The sequence below is a fragment of the Papaver somniferum genome, chromosome 6, assembly GCF_003573695.1.
Source record: "Papaver somniferum cultivar HN1 chromosome 6, ASM357369v1, whole genome shotgun sequence".
NCBI classification, from domain to species: Eukaryota; Viridiplantae; Streptophyta; class Magnoliopsida; order Ranunculales; family Papaveraceae; genus Papaver; species Papaver somniferum.
Window position 1 is genome coordinate 139,783,194 of NC_039363.1, and position 19,736 is coordinate 139,802,929.

The window sequence follows — 19,736 nt, forward strand, 5'->3', positions numbered from 1 at the left end:
AAGTCCAGCAAAGCTTTCTCGACACGGTATTTACCTATTGTGCAAGAAATAGTAGGGGACCCTGGGTCTTTATACTTGGGAATAGTGGTATTCTGAATAATAGAACTCACATGACTAGCTAGGAAGGCTTTCTTCTGGACACTAAGTTTTCGCTTTCGCGTATACATATCCTTAAGAAACTTGGCATAAGCGGGAATCTGCTTAATCGCATCTAACAATGGGAGGTTGATAGTAACCTGCTTAAAAACCTCCAATATATCATTAAAGTTGGACTCCCTCTTAGTTGGAACTAGCAGCTGGGGGAAACGGGGTCTGGGAACAAAGCCGGGCTCAGAGGACCCTCATTGGTCTCTTTGGAGACTCTATCAGTCTCCTCATTTTCTGGCTCAGAAGGGTGAACTACAACATGTTCACTATCAGGCATGGCAACCTTATTGTCAACTTTCTTTCCACTCCTAAGGGTTGTTATAGAATTCACATGATTGTACGATTTCTCTCCTTTAGGGTTAGGATCAGTTTGACTAGGGAATCTTCCATCTTCTCTTTCACTAAGAAACTTAGCTATTTGGCCGACTTGAAGTTCTAAGTTAGCAAGAGACTGGGAATTATTCTTAAAATTCTGCCTGGTTTCTTCTTGAAAACCAGTGGTTCTTTGATAACATCTCATGGTTCTTTGCTAACATAGTAAGGGTTTCTTCTAAGGTGGAGATCTTTTTCTCATTCTGAAACTGGGGTTGACCTGAAGAGTTCTTAGCATAACCAAAACCTGGGGGAGGCTGAGAATTACTAGACTGTCCTTGATTCTGACCCTTAGACCAAGAAAAATTAGGATGGTTTCTCCAACCAGGGTTGTAAGTCTCTGAGTATGGGTCAAACTTCTGACGGTTCTCAAACCTAGCATTGTTATAGACAGCATGGGCTTGCTCTTCACTAACCTGACCTTCCCAAAACGAGTTATTGGGTTCTACTCCACAACTAGACACTTGAGAGGCTCTAAACCTATCATCAGGTTCAACAAGAGACCTATGTTTAGGATGATTCAATTCCAAAGCTTCTAACCTTCTAGACAAAGCAGCAAACTTAGCATCAGACCCGAAGCTTGTATCTACCACATTGGTGCTACTTCTATTGACCAAGAGTCTTTTGGGGGGTTCAACACAAGACTCCCACTGTTGGGATTTTTCAGCGACAGCTCCTAAGAAGGTAAAAGCATCATCAACACTTTTACTAGTGAACTCACCAGCGCACATAGACTCAACCATGGCTTTGGTTGAATAGTCTAAACCATCATAAATAATCTCTACGAGTTTCATCTTATCAAATCCATGGTGAGGACACTGGGATAGGAGATCATTGAATCTCTCTAAGAACCTATAAAGAGACTCTCCTCTTGTTGCACACTAGCACTAATTTTCTGCCTAACAGACGCAGTTTTATGCTTAGGGTAGAATTTCATATAGAAAGCAGCAATAAGTTCCTGCCATGTTTCAATGGATTCAGATGGTAGGTTGTTCAGCCAGGTCTTGGCTTTATCTCTCAAGGAAAAGGGAAACATCTTAAGTTTCAAGACTTCATCAGTAAGGTCTTTTATTCTAATTGTCCCACAAATTTCCTCAAAGTCCCTAATATGAAAATAAGGGTTCATCATCTTTCCCTAAGAATATAGGGATCATCTGAAGAATACTAGGTTTTATCTCGAAATTAGCCGTAGTGGCTGGCAATTTAATGCACGAAGCTCGGGTGGACCTAGTTGGGAACATGTAATCTTTCAAAGTTGCCATTGCTGGCACAGCTGAAGTACTAGGGGTATTTTCCTCACAGAGACAGATTCTCAAAACTGAAGTTTCCAAAAACAGGGCTCTCAAAAGAAGAGTCTTCGAGCTCCCCGCCTTCACAAGAAGAACTACTAGGTTTATCACTAATCAAACGACCTAGAGTGTTTCTTTTCCAAGCCCGCTCTTTAATAACCTTGGGCATACACTAGAAAAAACAAAAGAAAAAGAAAGAAATCCTAAAAGGAAGGGAAGTTCTATGCAAACACAAACAAGGCTGACTCCACCACAGCAAATACTGATTTCTAGCAAACAAAAAGCATGATGGCTCCACTTAGATTGTTTCTAGACCAGCTTCTAATCCTTCGAAAGGGAATTCGTTACAATTTAAGCAAACCCCTCTGGAATCAATCCGAGGTTAAGTAAGTTGAATCGAGACGAGGGAAGCTCAGTGGAGCTTTGATACCCAAGGCCTCACCGGCGTTACAAGGCGGCGTATTCAACTCACAGAAACCATCATGAACTTTGAAGCATGCTTAAAAGAGTAACCAATATTTTTCGAATGACTTTCCTATTAAGCTCGTTACCCTATATGTCTCGTTCTAGTCAAATTTTACGCTTAGGTTCGCGTTTGGTTTCGTTTTCCTAAGGCGGGCAAGAAAGGAACGGTGATGAAATCCGAACCCTTATCTTGTATGGCTAGGACTTTCCCTTTACTAGGAAATTAAAACAACCGTTTTCAAATCCTCAGCATATATGCAAACTAAGGAATACAGTAACTCGCTGACAGGGGATTCACGAGTGTTTCGAAAAACTTACCTCCCGTACCAGACGGGGGATGAACCGCTGAAGTCGACTCGGGACATGACTCCTATGTCATGTACGAACCCGAGGGGCCGAGGCGATATCGTAATCGTCGTCCTTCTCTGCAAATAATTGATATTTAAACTATCTTTCCGTAGGGTTTAAAAAAAAAGTCTCAAAGTCCACAGTCCAAAGTCCAAAAATAAAGTGCAAAACAAAAAGATAATCTAAAAAAAAAAAAAAAAAAAAAATTGTCTCTCTCTCTCTCTTTTTTTTTTTTTTTTATTCTCTTTTCTTTCGCTCCTTTCGCTTTGCTTTTACTCCAAATCTTTAAGTATTCACCAAAAGCTTTGGCAAATTTTTCTTTCGCTCCAAATTCCAAAATCTGTAAGGAAATACAAAAACCCAAAAACGTAAAGAAGAACAAATAAAATAAAAATGAAAAACAAATAAAAACCTAAAAAAAAAAACTAAAAACTCTAGCCTAAAGACAAGTCCGCGTCGGCGGCGCCAAAAATTGTTGTGATTTTTTAATTGAGTTGTAGTAATAGGTTCGTTGAGACTTGTGAAAGCAATAGATTTTAGATTTAATTTTAATACTAAAAATATAGCAAATTTAAATAAAAGTGATATGAAAAATATAGAGAAGACTGGGGCTAAGGAATCCACTATTTACCTATATCAAAGTGATTTATATTCTATAATTATAATCATGCAAATCATGCATTCAAATTGATTCTTAATATTGCAATAGTTGACTTTTTAGAAATAACAATTGTAGATCGAAAGTATGGGACATCAAAACCCTAGGCTAGCATGCTCCATCAATTGAAATGACAATTGTTTAACAAAAACCATTTTATCAATTTATTTATCTAGGCAAATAATCATATAATAATTGCATAAATTAGAGATTACCACTTTTCATTGGTGAAATAGCTTTCTCCTTCTCCCCAGAGGATGAGTTAGCTCATCATTGTGTAAAGTAGGAATTACCAATAGGTACCATTATAGTGTTCTTAGTTAGTGGCAAGTCCACCCATTAAAGCCCACTAATCAGAGGTCCATAATTAAGAGAAAACATGAAAATGGACCAAACTTTTTAAGCCCAGGTCCTGTGCACGTGCGGGACAAATTGTGCGAAATTTCTAATACCTAAACTACCCTTCCAATCCTACATATTAAAGCAGTCTATTTCAAAGTTTCTAAAAAAAAATTTCAGCTGATTATTCTTGGGAAAATTCTGCTCTCTTTCTTCTTCTGGATTTGGGACTAGGGTTTCTGAAGATTTCTTCTGCGATTTTTAACAGGTATGTTGCTTAATCTTTTCGTTTTCTTCTTTCTGCTACAGTTTAATGGAGATAGGTTGTGTTCTGTTTTTTTTTATGATTCTTGTTCGTTTTTATTCAGGTTATTTGGTTAGATTGTTAAGTTTTTAGTTTATTTTAGCTTTCGATTTGATTATCTTTCTGTTTTCTTTCAAAATCAGTTTTGTTTTCACTTTCAGATCGTATTATCCAGCAGTACATATATGACATACTCATTGTTTCTGCTACAGTTTTGAATCATTATAAGATTTGAATTTTGGATCATGGAGATCGGTTGTGTTCTGTTTTTTTTTATGAATCTTGTTCGTATTATTCAGTTATTGGTTAGATTGTTAAGTTTTTAGCTTTTTTAGTTCGATTTGATTATATTTCTGTTTCTTTTCAAAATCAGGTTTGTTTTCACTTTCAGATCGTATTATCCAGCAGTACATATATGACATACTCATTTTTTATGCTCTTGGATTCTGTTTCTTGCATAGATCTTTCACTTTTTTTAGTTTGACCCATCAGTACGTATGTGAAATACCGTATTACGTGCTATGATTCTGCTGTTTCTCTAGATTCTTAATTATTCTTTGTCATGCAGTTGATTTTGTATTTCATGAATCTGCATACATATATGTCATACTCTAGAAACTGCTCTTAGAATCTTTTCTTGCATAGATCTCTCACTTTTTTTTAGTTTGACCCATCAGTACGTATGTGAAATACTGTATTTTAATACTGTTACATCTTTGTGACATTTGCAGGTTCAAAACATGTCTGATGCAGAGTGTTCCAATCCAAATACCTACTGCTATGCATACATTTATTATAATCATCATCATTTGCTCACCTGGTTACTTTTAAGTCTAGTATTGATGACCTGAAATTTCTTATTGTGAAAACTGGAGAACCTTGAACCCTTCTGATATTATCATCACTCAGTTGAGAATGGTGTCAAAGTGCCTGTGTGATTGCTGACTTGCTGTGTTTTTGCTCCTTTTTTAGTTAACCCTTCAGTACTTATGTGAAATACTGTAATATGTCTTTCGATTCTCTTATTTTTCATAGATCTGTCACCTGTTTTGTCATACTGTTGATTTGTAGTCATGAATATTCAGTACTATATCGCATATGATAGGAAGTGCTCTTGTTATGTTTAAGGAAGTGAAGAAGATGCAGGCATACAGTGGAGCTGCAATAATGGGTGCTGCTGTACAACCCAATCTTTTACTAAAGGTTCTTCAACTTTTTTTCCCAAGTTGGGTACTACTACTGTGGATAGATTACCTTCTCAAGTTAGGCAAACCTGAAGTACGTTCAATAATTGATAGTGAGAAGAATCGTCAGTTTAACAGCTTGGAGCTCATTGCTTCAGAATTTAATCTCGCGCAGTGATGGAAGCTGTGTGTGGTTCTTGTCTCACAAACAAGTATTCAGAAGGGCTTTCTGGTTAAAAGGTAAAGATGGTGCTTAATGTTGTATTTTTTCCCTGTATTGGTATTGAAATGCATTTGATCATTTCATTCTGCAATGTAGGTACTATGGTGGCAATGAGTACATTGATGAGCTAGAGCCACTTTGTCAACAAAGGGATTTGTTCATGTACTGGCACAGGGTCGGATCTTCCTCATGGAGGTCACTTGTCACATGGATTTATGACTCCTAAAAGACGGGTATCTGGGACTTCGATTTATTTTGAATCGATGCCCTACCGTCTTGATGATCAACAGGTGCGCTGCTGCATTCTTATATTGTGTAATGACTATGTGGTCTATTGTTGTTCATTTATAATTCGTTGATAATTTGCATTCATTACCAAATTCACTTGCAGGCCTTATTGATTAGAAAACTGCCACCCTCTTTCGACCAAAACTCATCATTGTTGGTGCTAGTGCTTATCCTCGTGATTTCGATTATCCTCGAATGAGAAAGGTATACACATATCTTTTGATTGTCAACAGTTGTTATTCTTAGTGATCAGAGAATCAGACTAGTTAACCCATTACGCACACCTAATTCCCTTTCCTGCTATGTTTCTTGAATATTGCATATTCTGTTGGGGCTTTTCTCATGATGGATATGGCTCACATAAGTGGTCTCGTTGCTGCATCTGTACTTGCCGACCCATTTGAATAAAGTGATGTTGTAACAACCACCACTCACAAGGTACACCTAGTCACATTCATGAAGTCTGCAAGACTGCAACTACTGACACCAACACAAGCAGCATTTGTTTTTATTGGTTTAGGTTCAAGGGTCATGTTGTTTACTATGTCTTCTGTTTCAATTTGCAGTCATTACGAGGTCCCAGAGGTGGCATGATTTTCTTCAAGAAAGATCCTGTTCTTTGGGTTGATATGGAATCTACGATTAACAATGCTGTTTTCCCAGGGTTACAGGTAACTAAAACTGTAGCGGTTATTTGTGATTTATCATTGGTTCAACATTATAACATTTTTTAGGTTTATTACAGTTGTTTTTCGTGTATGAATTGACAGTACATATATGGCGTACTGATACAAACTCTTCTAATTTTGTTTATTTGAAGTTTTTCCAATTTTTTTGGTTCGATCCATGAGTATGTATGTATAATACTGATAGGAAGTGCTATTTGCTGTGTTTTTTTCTCCTTTTTTAGTCTTACCCTTCAGTACTTATGTGAAATACTGTAATATGTCTTTCGATTCTCTTATTTTTCATAGATCTGTCACCTGTTTTGTCATACTGTTGATTTGTAGTTCATGAATCTTCAGTACATATATCGCATACTGATAGGAAGTGCTCCTTGTTATGTTTGATTCAGTACGTATATGAAATACTGAAATAGATGCTCTTTGTTACGTTTGATTCAGTACTGGAATTGGATATGGAGATGATCTGGAGCTGCAATTCAGAACTTATTGCAAGAAATGACAGATTTTGAATGATAGGAACATGAGTTGTTGTTGGTTCAGATTTGCAAGCTTGTGAAATTGGTGGTGGTCTTGATGAAGTTACAAATTGGTTGTGACGTGTGTTTGAAAGAAGGTGTGCTGCAAATGGATTTGGAGGAACATAGAAGGTTGGGTTGCTACATTGTATGATCCTACAATGTATGTGATGTAATACGTTTTCTAATTTATTTATCATTGATTCTTACAAATTTGTACTCTACCTGGAAGCAGTGCAGCAAATATGTACTCGAATTTTTAAGCAGTGTACCAGATATGTACTCAAATTTGTAAGCAGTGTAGACACACACGTTTGGTAGTAATGGGCATTATGGACATTTTCATGTTTTAATTAATTTTGGACCTCCGGATAAAAAAAAATTCCGATTGGACCCTACTATAAATAACTATATGGGCCAAGGACCAAACAAGAAATTTTCCTAAAGTAAACACGCTCAAAATATTTTTTCATTGCTTCAAAAATTGTTTACAAATATGAAATGGAGAGAAAATGATGAAAATCGGGTGTTTGCAACGTTTTTAATTGTTGCAAAACACTGTTATAGAGAACGATAAAAGGAAACTGTCGTTGTCACTGTAGTTTGTACGACTGTCAAATATGTGTCGCAATCACTGTAGCAATTACGACTGCTCCTTGTGGTCTTATGTTCTTCGTATGTTCTTTAATGGCAGTAGCAGCAATTCTCTCAAACTCACGTTTCTTTGCTTTGGTCTCTCCCAATCATTCCGTAACCCCTCGTATGAATCCAACAGCCTATTTATACACCACCAACACCTTCAATCTCTCGATTAAATGCAATAAATCTCGTCATTACTCCTCTGACAAATCACCGAGATTTTCTTTCTCCTTTTATCTTTTCCACGCATCTATGGGTTGTCAAAATATCCCTTAGTAATTAGGATATAATCCCTGGTATATTACTTTATTAATCTGCACACAACTTCCCAAAATAACGCCAAGAGATTGATACCGAGAATTCGAGAATATTTCTTCTTTGTTTAATGATAATCAAGAGAAATATTTCCTCTTTCATGTGCGTGGATCATGTACCTCCTCTGTTTTGTTAAGTCAGGCTAATATCGATCCAAATGGTCAAAGAAGTTGGAGGAAATCTCGCCCAAAATCTTGCCAGAACTCGTCGCACCTGAAAGTTTTAATTTCCCGCCAAAAACTACTTTCCACACAAGCGTATTTCTCCAAAAATATCTACACAAACATAAAAACACCATAATAAGTACAAAATCAAGCACTAACAATAGAGACACTAAGGACAATTTAGACACAAAAATGTGTCTATCAGTGGTTTACTCCCTTCTTACTGTGTCGATGATACTGCCCCCCCTTCCATGCACTCCCTGGCAGTTACTTATTTTGATGCAATTAAGAAACAAATCCCAGACCAATTCTCATTGTCTGCAAGAGACTCTAATTTATGGCAGTGCAACCGTATCAAGCACGCTCAGAATTATTTATTAGTTGTACCAATTAGTGGGCTTAATCAGTGTATTGGGCCTAGACAGTTCCGTGCCGTGCTTTATTATCGCCTCGGTATCCCATTGTTTGTTGAGAATGGCTTATGCACTAGCTGTAATAAATCCATGGACATCTTTGGAGACCATGCACATCATTGTGCTAAAGATGTTGGAAGTAAGTTCCGACATGAAGTCTCCCTTGACATTATCTCAGATGAGGACAAAAATAGTGTACCTGCGCGCAAGGAAGTCTCCCTTGACATTATCTCAGATGAGGAAAAAGATTTGAGGCCTGCTGATATTCTAGTTCTCAACTGGGAAAATGGTCAAGATGTTTGTATGGATGTCACTGGTGTCTCGCCATTTACTGGCGATGATATACGCTCTTTTTTCCCAGGAAAAGCTATCTCTAAGGCGGTTTTAAGAAAGCGTGCTAAATACTTAGACAAGTGCACTTCTCTTGGGTATGGCATGGGTGTCCTGGCTTTCTCTACCTTGGGGGAACTCCGTGAAGATACTTTATGTTTTTTTAAGCGTCTGAAGAACTGTCTTGTTAATAACGACGCTAGTAGTGGTTTTGATAATTTTATTTTCCATACATTAGGCATTGTTATTCAGAGAGTGGTTGGTGCCCAGCTTGTTGCTAGGTTGCCAACCAATAGATTTGTATGAATTTTTTAAGTTAATTTTACATAATTAATATATATAAATTTAATGCTATTTTATTATTGGCAAACTAATTATTATTATTATCAAGGGAGAAATTATTACTATGAAAAATCAATCCAATAACGATCAAACCAATATTATTATTATTATTATTATTATTGGATAAAGAGTATTACATCAACTAGTTGGAAGCCTAATAAGATAGGCTCCAACAACGCACTACTACATGCATTAAACAGGTTGCCGTGCTAACCTACCAGCGAGCCCCATGGGTAACCTAACCAAGGGAGCCGAAGCGGGAGGGGGTTGAGATTGTGCCACAAGGGGACAAACTAACTCTACCGTCCATGTTAATTCCTGCAATATTACGTCATTGGAGGCTCGAACCTGGGACCTCCTAGAACGCATGAAACTTTAAGGAACGGGATGACCAGCTGAGCTAGGGGCCCGCATGTTGTTATTATTATTAACCAATCATCACATCATCATTACCATATCATTATTATTAATCATCACTTCATTAATCAATCGTCATATCATCATCATTATTATTAAACAATCATCACATCATCATTATTATTGTTATCATTAAAACTCCAAATTTCTATTCACCTAACTATATACTAGCAGAATGCAAAAATTTTCCTGTGATTAAAACAAGCTACTCATGCAACCATTGTATGAAACAGAGATAACTATTATGCTCCTAACTCTTCTTAATTAAAACATATGGAACGATTATAGCTTTGATATGAGACGAAATAGTACTCTAAACTATCACCTATACTGGACTCTAAATGATTATGGATTTCTTAGCTATATGTGACAGCTATCATGAACGGATATCACTGGTCAGGGCACGAACCAGCATCAAAGAACAGTTTACGAAGGCAAACAATACTAAGAATCTTAATATATGAGATACCTCTCAAAAGTATGACGAACCAAAACAGACCGTGATGAACTTTCACTTTGCAAACATCATCAAAAACTCATGCAATATACTGTCAATCTTAAATATGATATGAATCAAGTTATATGGCAAACTTAGCATGTAAACTCAATCCAAACAGTGACTAGACGACACACACTCCATTAGACTCACAAGGAACAAGCAACAGAGTAAGATAAGAAAATCATTAATCAAAAGAGATCGACAATACTTTCATTAGTTATCACATGCACCCATCATACAGTTGCCGTTTTTCTCATAAAAGAAATTAGGTTATAGTATACGGACCTGTTTTCGCTACCCAGGGATTATGATGCCGCTTAGATAAGGATGATTCAACAGAGGATTGACCCTTCCGCAAACTCGATCGTAACCCCGTCCAACTTCTTAAAGCAATCGCCGATCAAATGCCCACTACTTTCTTCTATCCTCCTTTCAAAATCAAAATAGTTTTGCTCCGTTTCTTTCTCTCCGTTTCTCTCTAAAATTTTTCCCCTTTAACAACAAGAATTTGTCCCCTACTTATAGTTTCTTCCCTTCAACTAGAACCCTAGGATTAAACGGCCAAAATCCAATGGCACAAATCAAAAACCTAAATTTCATTTCTATATTTCAAAAAAATATTATTCTTCTTTCTCAAATTATTTCGATATCATTCCAAAACCAAAATATGATATCATTTAAGCCTAAGATTCTCATTAGATGGAAGAAACTTGTGTCGACACTTTTACACATTTCAATTAGGTGGACGTCTAAACAAGTGGACTGGTTTGACATCTTTTATTCACGATAGTTGGGTGAACACCTAATGGACCATTTTGAGCTAGTGGACGTTAGCTAACATGCTACTAACTTTGGATCTGACTAGGACTAAATGGATACATTTCGGAGTCCTACTAGACGTGGTGTTATCCGGATCTCACTTTGGGCATTCAACCGGCTCGCTGCCTGTAGGTACACATTTCATCTTTCGTCACGTGCCCACAAAGACACACGTGGAGGACATGCAGCTAAGGGCATCAAGATATGATATCACGCGTGGCCAGTCAAGAGTCACTTTATCCTATCCCTAGAAAGATCTAAGATCTACGGCTGGGGATAGTCATACTGACACAGACAAGACAGGGGCAGAGGACAGCTGTCTACCGCGGACAGACATCTCAACTACCCGCATTAAATACCCTCGAACAACATACCTGTCAGTCAGCCTGTATTGGAAGCGCAGATAATACTGCGTATCCAGACAGAACAAGCAGATGCAACCGAGAACACGAAGACTTCTGCGTGAGTGGCACAAAACACAAGAGGATAAGGTCATAACGGGCTTCAGAAGTGGACCCCACGTAACCTCCCTATAAATATCCCTCTCTCCCAAGTGAAGAGGGAGGCCAAAAAACATTGAGAGGAGAATAGGAGAGAGAAAAAGAGATAGAGAAAGTGTAAGTGAAGTTCCTCCTGCTACGCAGGCTTATATTGGTCTCAAAATCATTCGACTATTTCTGTAACCTTCATACATATAATGAAAAACCCAAACCCGTAGACAGAGATCTGAGTGATGAATCATATAAGTTAATCGTTTCATCTATATTCATGCATTTACACTTTATATGTTCAATTCGATACTTATGGTATATCATGTTCGTGCATTTTATATTTCATCCACTATTTATCTTATTGTATGAGCTAAGAACAATGATTGTAGTTGATGAGACGAAGAAGAGTATTAGAACTCTGAGTCAAGGATTCGACATAACCTATCCATTCCCCTCAGGCGCAGCTTATTTACTGTATTGTCATGAGTCTGCGCGCATTATTTGTGAATACTCAGATGACACCAGATCTTTGTGTTCACAATCTGGCGTTAGAAACAGGGATCTTCATCCCGATAAAAGATTTATCTTCTCCTGTGACTTGTTTCAGGCTTCGTTTTCTGAAAATAACGATGTATGGAACACTACGGTTTTTTCCGTTCATGATTTCAAAAACCAAATTTTTAACAGGTCCGCGTTTATCTAAGTAGATCTGATTCTTCATGCATTTTCTAAGTTTTCACGTCTTTGAAAATCAAAATTATGAACAGATCCGTGTTTATCTAAGTAGATATGATTCTTCATGCATTTTCTAAGTTTTTAGGTCTTTGAAAATCAAAACTTCGAACAGATCTGCGGTCATCTACACAGATGGACGCCTTAAGTATTTTCAAGATTTTACACCTTTGAGGACTCAAAACGCTAATAGATATCACGTGGGCCCCATTGTCTTCGTGATTTTTTCTCTCTCTTTCAGGAAAATATTAAAAGATGGAGAGAAGCAAAGATGTCGGGAAGGCTAAAGCTCCTTCAAAAGAGATGCCAAGGACAACCCCAGTGGTAACTAGGAGTAAGCAGAGAGGTGAAAAGCTAAAGGCAGCGGATAGGGCGCAGGATAATGCAGAAAGCATGGCCCCCATCAATGCCAACATCATCGCAACAAACGCAGTAAATGCCGCGGCAGCCAAAGCACGAGCTTCAAGAGCCGGCAGATCCAAAGTTGGAGCTCCCAGAGTAACCAATGCTCAACTACAGGAACATCAGGAAGTCGTGGCAGAGTCAGGAATACAACAACCCCTCTATGGGATGCCCTTAACCAACGAACAGAACATACCCTTTCCAGCCAAACAACCGCTTCTAATAGCAGGACAACCCTCACAACAACCGTCGAGGTCCCAAGGTGCACAGTTAGACCCACCAGAACTAGTAATACAGATCGTGGATGAGGAACAAACCATAGCCGCTGATGAGCAATTGCGGGCAGGAACACCAAATCAAGGGTCAAATCATTACGCTCAGATGATGGCCGAGCTGACAGAATTAAGGAAGAACCAGAAGGCATACGCAGATGCTGTGGCGATATTAACACAAGAGAACCAAACACTAAATGAAAGAATCATTCATAGCGCAGAGGTAGAAAACCAACGCGACGAAGCCAACTCCAAGGTTGTAGCACCTAATCAAGATAGAAGAATGGTGATCGCAAACAACCCACTTCCATTGAATCGAAGAGGAGCAAGGAGCATCCAAAGATCAGACCCTGATTACAATACCGAGAACTCGGACTACTACGACGGTACCACCTTCCCACGAGCAAAATCTACCATTCATGAGGAACACCAGATCGCAATGGAAAGTCTGCGTGCTGAGATGCTGGCAGAAATCAAGGAGCTAAAGACTAGGCAGGGAGGCGGAAGGCTAGAGCAAGTGATGACGGAAGAAAACACTACCCCGCTGACACCACACTTGTCCAGGGCTTCCATACCGCAGAAGTGTTCGGTTCCTGCTTTCGATTGCTATGACGGATCAACTGATCCTGCGGCTCATCTTCGATATTATAATCGAATGATGGCCCGTTGGGATAACAAAGACTCCATACTGTGCAAATACTTCCCATCAAGTTTAAAAGGGTCCGCGTTGTCATGGTTTAATAACTTACCATCAAACTCCATCGACTCCTACGACCAACTCACAGAAAAATTTCTAGCAACATACATGTACAACAAGGTTGTCAATACCGGCATGGACAAACTATTCTCGCTGGAGATGAAATACAAAGAGACCATCAGAGAATATACTAATAGATGGCACAAGATTTCCAAGCTATTGGCAACGTAGATCCCGTGGTTAGTATCAACTGCTACAAATGGGGGATGGACAGGATGAGTCCTTTATTTGTCGAGATCCACGGAACCATCCCTACCACCGAAGGAGATCTCCGGATAATCATAGAAAAGCATGCAAGGTTAGAAGAAATTCAGCGTGAAAATCCCAGAGCTCATACTCAACGTCCCACACGCACAAATTCCGTGGATCAAGCCAGCGGGTCCAAAAGAGGAATCACAGAAGAACGTCCCAACAAGAAGAAAAAAGAACGAAGGGATGATAGACGAAGAGGTGATCGAAAATTTGAAGATCAAATCTATACCAAGCTGAATACCAGTTATTCGCGCATCCTGAGAGAGATCAAAGGGAGGGAGAACTTCGATTGGCCATGGTCCAAGGGAAAGCAGCCTCCTAGATCAGAAAAATCCAAGGAATACTGTGAATACCACTGTTTCAACGGTCATCAAACAGAAAAGTGCAAAAATCTCAAGATAATGATTCAAAAACTAATCGACGCAGGAGACCTGAAGCAATATATACAGAAGATTGATAACGAAGATAGAACCAAGAGAGGCAAGCAGGTTCAATTACCAGAAGGCAACCGCACCCTCAACACGATTTCATGTTCAGAGATTCAAGGACCATCCCTAACCGCCCAGATTGGGAAGAGATTGAGAAAACAATTCGAAGATTATTGTGATTTATAAGATCGATGGGAAAGAGGTAAACGAGCACGAACAATGGATGGACGCGCCCATGACTTTCGATGCAGACGATGTGGAAGAAGACATGGAAGACCATAATGATCCTCTAGTCCTCACACTCCCAATAGCAGGGTGCAATGTCAAGAAAATTCTCATCGATGGAGGAAGCTCAGTCAACGTCCTGTTCTATGACACGTTCAAACGTATGGAACTCAACGACGAGCAACTGCTGTCATCTTACTACACCATCTACGGATTCAACGGCGCAGCTACAAAGCCCCTAGGGGACATTGTCTTACAAGTAGACGCAGGGCCCATGAAAGTGGACACTCGATTCAGCGTCGTAGATGCACCTTCACCTTACAACGCCATCATCGGAAGAAGATGGGTTCACAAGCTCAAGGGAGTAGCGGCAACCTACCATCAATATCTCAGATTCCCAACACCCCAGGGAGTCATGGAAATTAAAGGAGACCAAGTAACTGCGCGGGAATGTCAGACCTTACAGAATCAGATCAATAATGAGCGGGAAGAAAAGCACCAGTCCCGAAGAGCCAAAAATAAGGAGATAACCATAGATACATATCTGGAAGAAATCTCCGGAAAAAGCCTTCTGAACGTAAGCACCACTGGCAGCGCAGAAGCAAGCACCTCCGCGACAAAAGAAGACGGAGAGCCCACCAAATAGCAATCAAAGAATGTTCCTCTCTTGGGGGAACCAAAACCCACGTTTACACCTGTCGAAGCAGCTAAAGAAGTCAACATAGGTACTGAGGGAAACCCGAAGATTATCAGAATAGGCACCTTGATGGATGAAGAAAGAGAAGCCGCGCTAATCAAACTTCTAAAGGAATACGCGGACATCTTTGCTTGGAAATTGGGGGACATGCCGGGAATTGACCCAAATTAGTTCATCACGAACTTCGAATAAAACCAGGTACCCCCCCTTTTAGGCAGAAGGTGCGCAAAGTAGCTCCAGAATACCATCGAGCAGTTGAAGTGGAACTCCGCAAACTACTGGACGCAGGATTCATCAAAGAAGTTAAGTACCCAACATGGATCTCTAACATGGTCATCGTACCGAAGAAAAATGGCGGAGTAAGGATATGCATCGACTTCACCAACCTCAATAAGGCTTCCCTAAAGATAGCTATCCACTGCCAAGCATTGACCAACTTGTCGAGGAGTTGAAGGATACGAAGAAATGTCATTCATGGATGGATACTCTGGATACAATCAATTATTCCTAGCAGAAGAAGATCATCAACATACAACATTCTATACACCACACGGCCTCTATTGCTATGTAAGAATGCCCTTTGGACTGCGAAACGCAGGGGCAACCTACCAAAGAATGGTGGATGCAATTTTCAAACCATGGATTGGAAGTACGCTGGAAGTATATGTGGATGATATGCTCGTTAAAAGCAAGCTGCGCAAAGATCATCACCAAGACCTAAAAGATATTTTCCAAGCAATGAGAGTGCACAACATGAAGGTAAACCCAGAGAAGTGCACTTTTGGTGTCACTTCCGGAAAGTTCCTCGGATATTTGGTGACGAAGAGGGGCATTGAAGTCGATCCCGCTAAAATTGAAGCCATCGTAAGAATGCCATCCCCAAAGAATTTAAAAGAGGTTCAGAAACTCAATGGTTCGCTGGCTGCGCTGGGGAGGTTCATATCCAGGTCCTCGGATAGATGTAAGCACTTTTTTAACATTCTCAAAAAAGGAAGCAAATTCGAATGGACGGCAGAGTGCGAGGAAGCTTTTCGAAATATCAAAGAATACCTGGCTGAGATCCCTATATTACAAAAACCAGACCCTGATGAAGTGTTGGCACTATACATAAGCAACAGAAGATGCAGTCAGCGCAGTATTGGTTAAAACCAACACGAAGATAGAGCAGCCCATCTATTACATCAGCAAGACTCTGAACGCAGCAGAAAGGAACTACACGAAGATCGAGCAGCTCATCTTGGCATTAGTATGGGCAACCCTGAAACTCAGAACTTACTTTTTGACTCACTACGTCCGCGTCCCATGCAAAGCTCCGCTAGAAGCAGTCCTTAAAAACGCAGGAAAAGTAGGCAGAATTGCAAAATGGAATACTCACCTAGATCAATTCAATATCATCCATGAGCTACAACACTCTCAGAAGTCACAAGTATTAGCAGATTTCCTAGCAGACTTACCATTGGATAACTGCGAAGAAGTCATCATCGAAGGACGAAAGGCAGCAGGACTACCAGAAATGGACGAAGGTAAAGACCCTATAGACATCTTGGAACCAAAAAATCCTAGGCAATGGGAAGTCTTCGTAGATGGGTCGAAAAATAAAGAAGGGGGGGGATAGGCATCGTAATCACCACCCCAACAGGAGACAGGATCATACATGCTTTCAGGTTAGAATTCAAGGGGCATACCAACAACATAGTTGAATATGAAGCAGTGGTGCATGCCCTTCAGTTGATAATAGAAATGGGCATAACTGACGTGCGTCTGACAAGCGATTCACAGCTGGTCATCCGACAAATAGGGTTGCAATATAATGTTTATGACAGAACATTGTCAGCATACATGGAATTGGTGCAAACACTGGCATCACAAATCCCAAACATCAAATTCCGACACCTGGCAAGGAAGGAACTCAGGCACGCGGATGCCCTGGCCTACATATCATCGATGCTCAGAAACGAGGACGTCAAAGCAATCAAAGTAACCAGGATTTACGAGCCTTCAATTGATATTCAAGAACTCTGCGCTGCACAACAGAGGAACCACGCAGAAGAAGATATTGCAGATGATGACGTGGGAGAATTCATCGCGGATGATTTCTAAGAAGACGACATCATGGCTAAGGCAGATCAAGATGAAGACTTCAGCAAAGAAGAAGATTGGAGATCTGAGATTCATCTTTTCCTAAAAGAAAGAATACTACCCTCGGATCTAAAGCAAGCCAGAAAAATACAGTCAAAGGCAGGAAGATATGATCTGAGAAAAGAAATTTTATACAAAAAATCTTTTCTCGGACCATTATTACGTTGCTTATCCAGATCCGAAGGACATTTGATTTTGAAAGACATACACCGCGGCGACGCAGGCAATCACAACGGAATGAGATCCCTAGCAGATAAGGCGAAAACTCAAGGATATTACTGGCCAACAATGATACGAGACGCTGCATGAATGTCAATAAGATGCGAAGAATGCCAGTGTTTCGCCAAAAAATACACGCACCCGCAACAATGTTGAACCCATTAGACAGCCATTGGCCATTCTCAAAATCGGGCATAGACATCGTGGGTCCCCTAATCGAAGGATCAGGGAAGAGAAGATTTTTGATAGTGGCCACGGACTATTTCAGCAAATGGGTAGAGGCTAAAGCCCTGACAAGGATCCGAGACGCAGATGTCTTCACATTCATTTTTCAAAACATCATTTGCAGGTTTGGTGTTGTAGTTTTGAAAGTGGTAGTAAAAGTTCGTTGCTCGGACATGTAAATATTTAAAAATACAAATATATACAAAAATATGACAAATTGGTAGAGAGGTAATGGGACTAATGATTCGGCCAATCTTCATAACATAGGGTTCAATGATTTATTCTCAACAATAATCGCTCAAAACATGTATGGACTCTTATTTTGCCAAAGTAGATTCTCAAAACATTGGTTGTAAGTGTTAAGCATGGAACATCAAATCACCTAAGCTAAGCATGACCCATCTAATCAAATAACACCCAATTTAATCAAATCATATTTCAATTAATTTTTAATGCAAAAGTCTTAAAAAAGAATTGATAAAATTACCCATGTATGAAGCTCGACCTCCTCCGTCGTCCCAGTGTTGGGGTTTAATTCATCATAGTAAAAATGCTCTCAAAATAATTATTTATTTCTCAAAAAGTGGTTTACAAATGATGAAAAGGTGTAAAACAATTGAACAGAAAAATCGCAACAGAAATAACTGTTGCAAAGGCGCTGTTCAGCTGTTACAAGAAGAACGATAAATGATAACTGCTGTTGTACGAAGAACTAAGACCCGCGGACGTGCGACTTAGACACTGTTGAAGAACGACGGTCTTTGGCTGTCTGTTCTTCGTGTTCTTCATCTTCATCAATGGCAGCAGCAGCAGCAGAGAGAAATCATGGTTCTCGATTCTGCAGCGTTCCTTCTCTCCTCCCAACTCTCGACAACCATTCTATTCAACCCCATAGACATATTTATACTCAAAAGCACCGAGATAATCCGAGTTAAATGCAAATAATTATCCCTTAATGATTTTTATTTTCACGGGAATATTTTCTTTCCCTGTTCACCTTTCACGCGTCTTCTGTTAGCTACTTTCCTGTTCTCTTCTCACACGTTTGTTCTGAGCTGGATTTCCTTGTTTATCCTGGTTTGATTGGTCGAATCTTGTTGAATAAAGAAGAAAATATTCTCCCATGCAGTTACGTATCATCCAATATCCCGTGATAATCTCTCTTCCCTGTTTAACCAAGACTCGATGTTCTAGCCCAACTGGATCGAATCCATTAACCATACAATCCCTGTTTAGCCCAAGCAGGTCAATCAAAACAAAATCCAGTGATTGAATCTCGCTCAAAGCCCACACAAGATCGAACCCAAATTTCTTCCGTGAACTGCATGAACTTTCCCGCCATTTTGAATTTTCAAATCGTGAAGAAGGGTGTCCCCCTAACCGTCTGTGGAGTGAAAGTAGCAAATGCCGAACTGAGGACCCCTTAGTAATCGGGTTGCCCCTTAACCAAAATGAGAGTCCGAATAACAAATTTCCAACGGGGATGCTCCGCATAATTTGTCGAGCCGATTTTTCCAAAATTATTTATTTCCAAAAAATACCTACAAACAAGCAAAATACCATAATAAGGACGAAAACAAGTACTAACAATACAGAGAATTGAGAACAAAATAGACACATATATGCGTCTATCAAATACCCCCAAACTTATTATTTGCTAGTCCTCGAGCAAAATTTATTCTTGAAAAGTGACCGAGTTAATCTCGGGTGGGTTTATCAGAGGTGTACCCACAAAAACCAATACTCCAGACCCTAGATATCTACGAAAAATCTTGGAAAGCACTAAAGAACCTCCTTGGTTGGCATACTTATTAATTACAGGAGGAAGTACCCTGACGCGAAATTCCAATTGTTGTATACGAGTTTGCACTCAAGCATACTAAAATTCATATAAGTGACAGAGCTCTACTAAGATAGTTTCACGATGGACATCATACTCGGAGTCAGACTAATCACATGAAAAGATTAAGAAGATGGAAAAAAGAAAATGTAGATGGTTGAAAAGCGAACGGTGTTTCCCATATCTGTCTGAAGGCCTCTGCCAAGATGAACCTAACCTAAATGACTGAGATACCGGTCTGACTAATATTAACGCACTAACATATACAAGGGAACCAGAGGTCAATAACTTAAATCTAGAT

At 39.5% G+C, this 19,736-nt stretch overlaps 1 pseudogene; it reads left to right on the plus strand.

Moving 5' to 3' along the window:
- Positions 1-5,020: 5,020 nt before the first annotated feature.
- LOC113291579 lies at positions 5,021-6,282 on the plus strand (annotated as a pseudogene).
- The last annotated feature ends 13,454 nt before the right edge of the window (positions 6,283-19,736 follow it).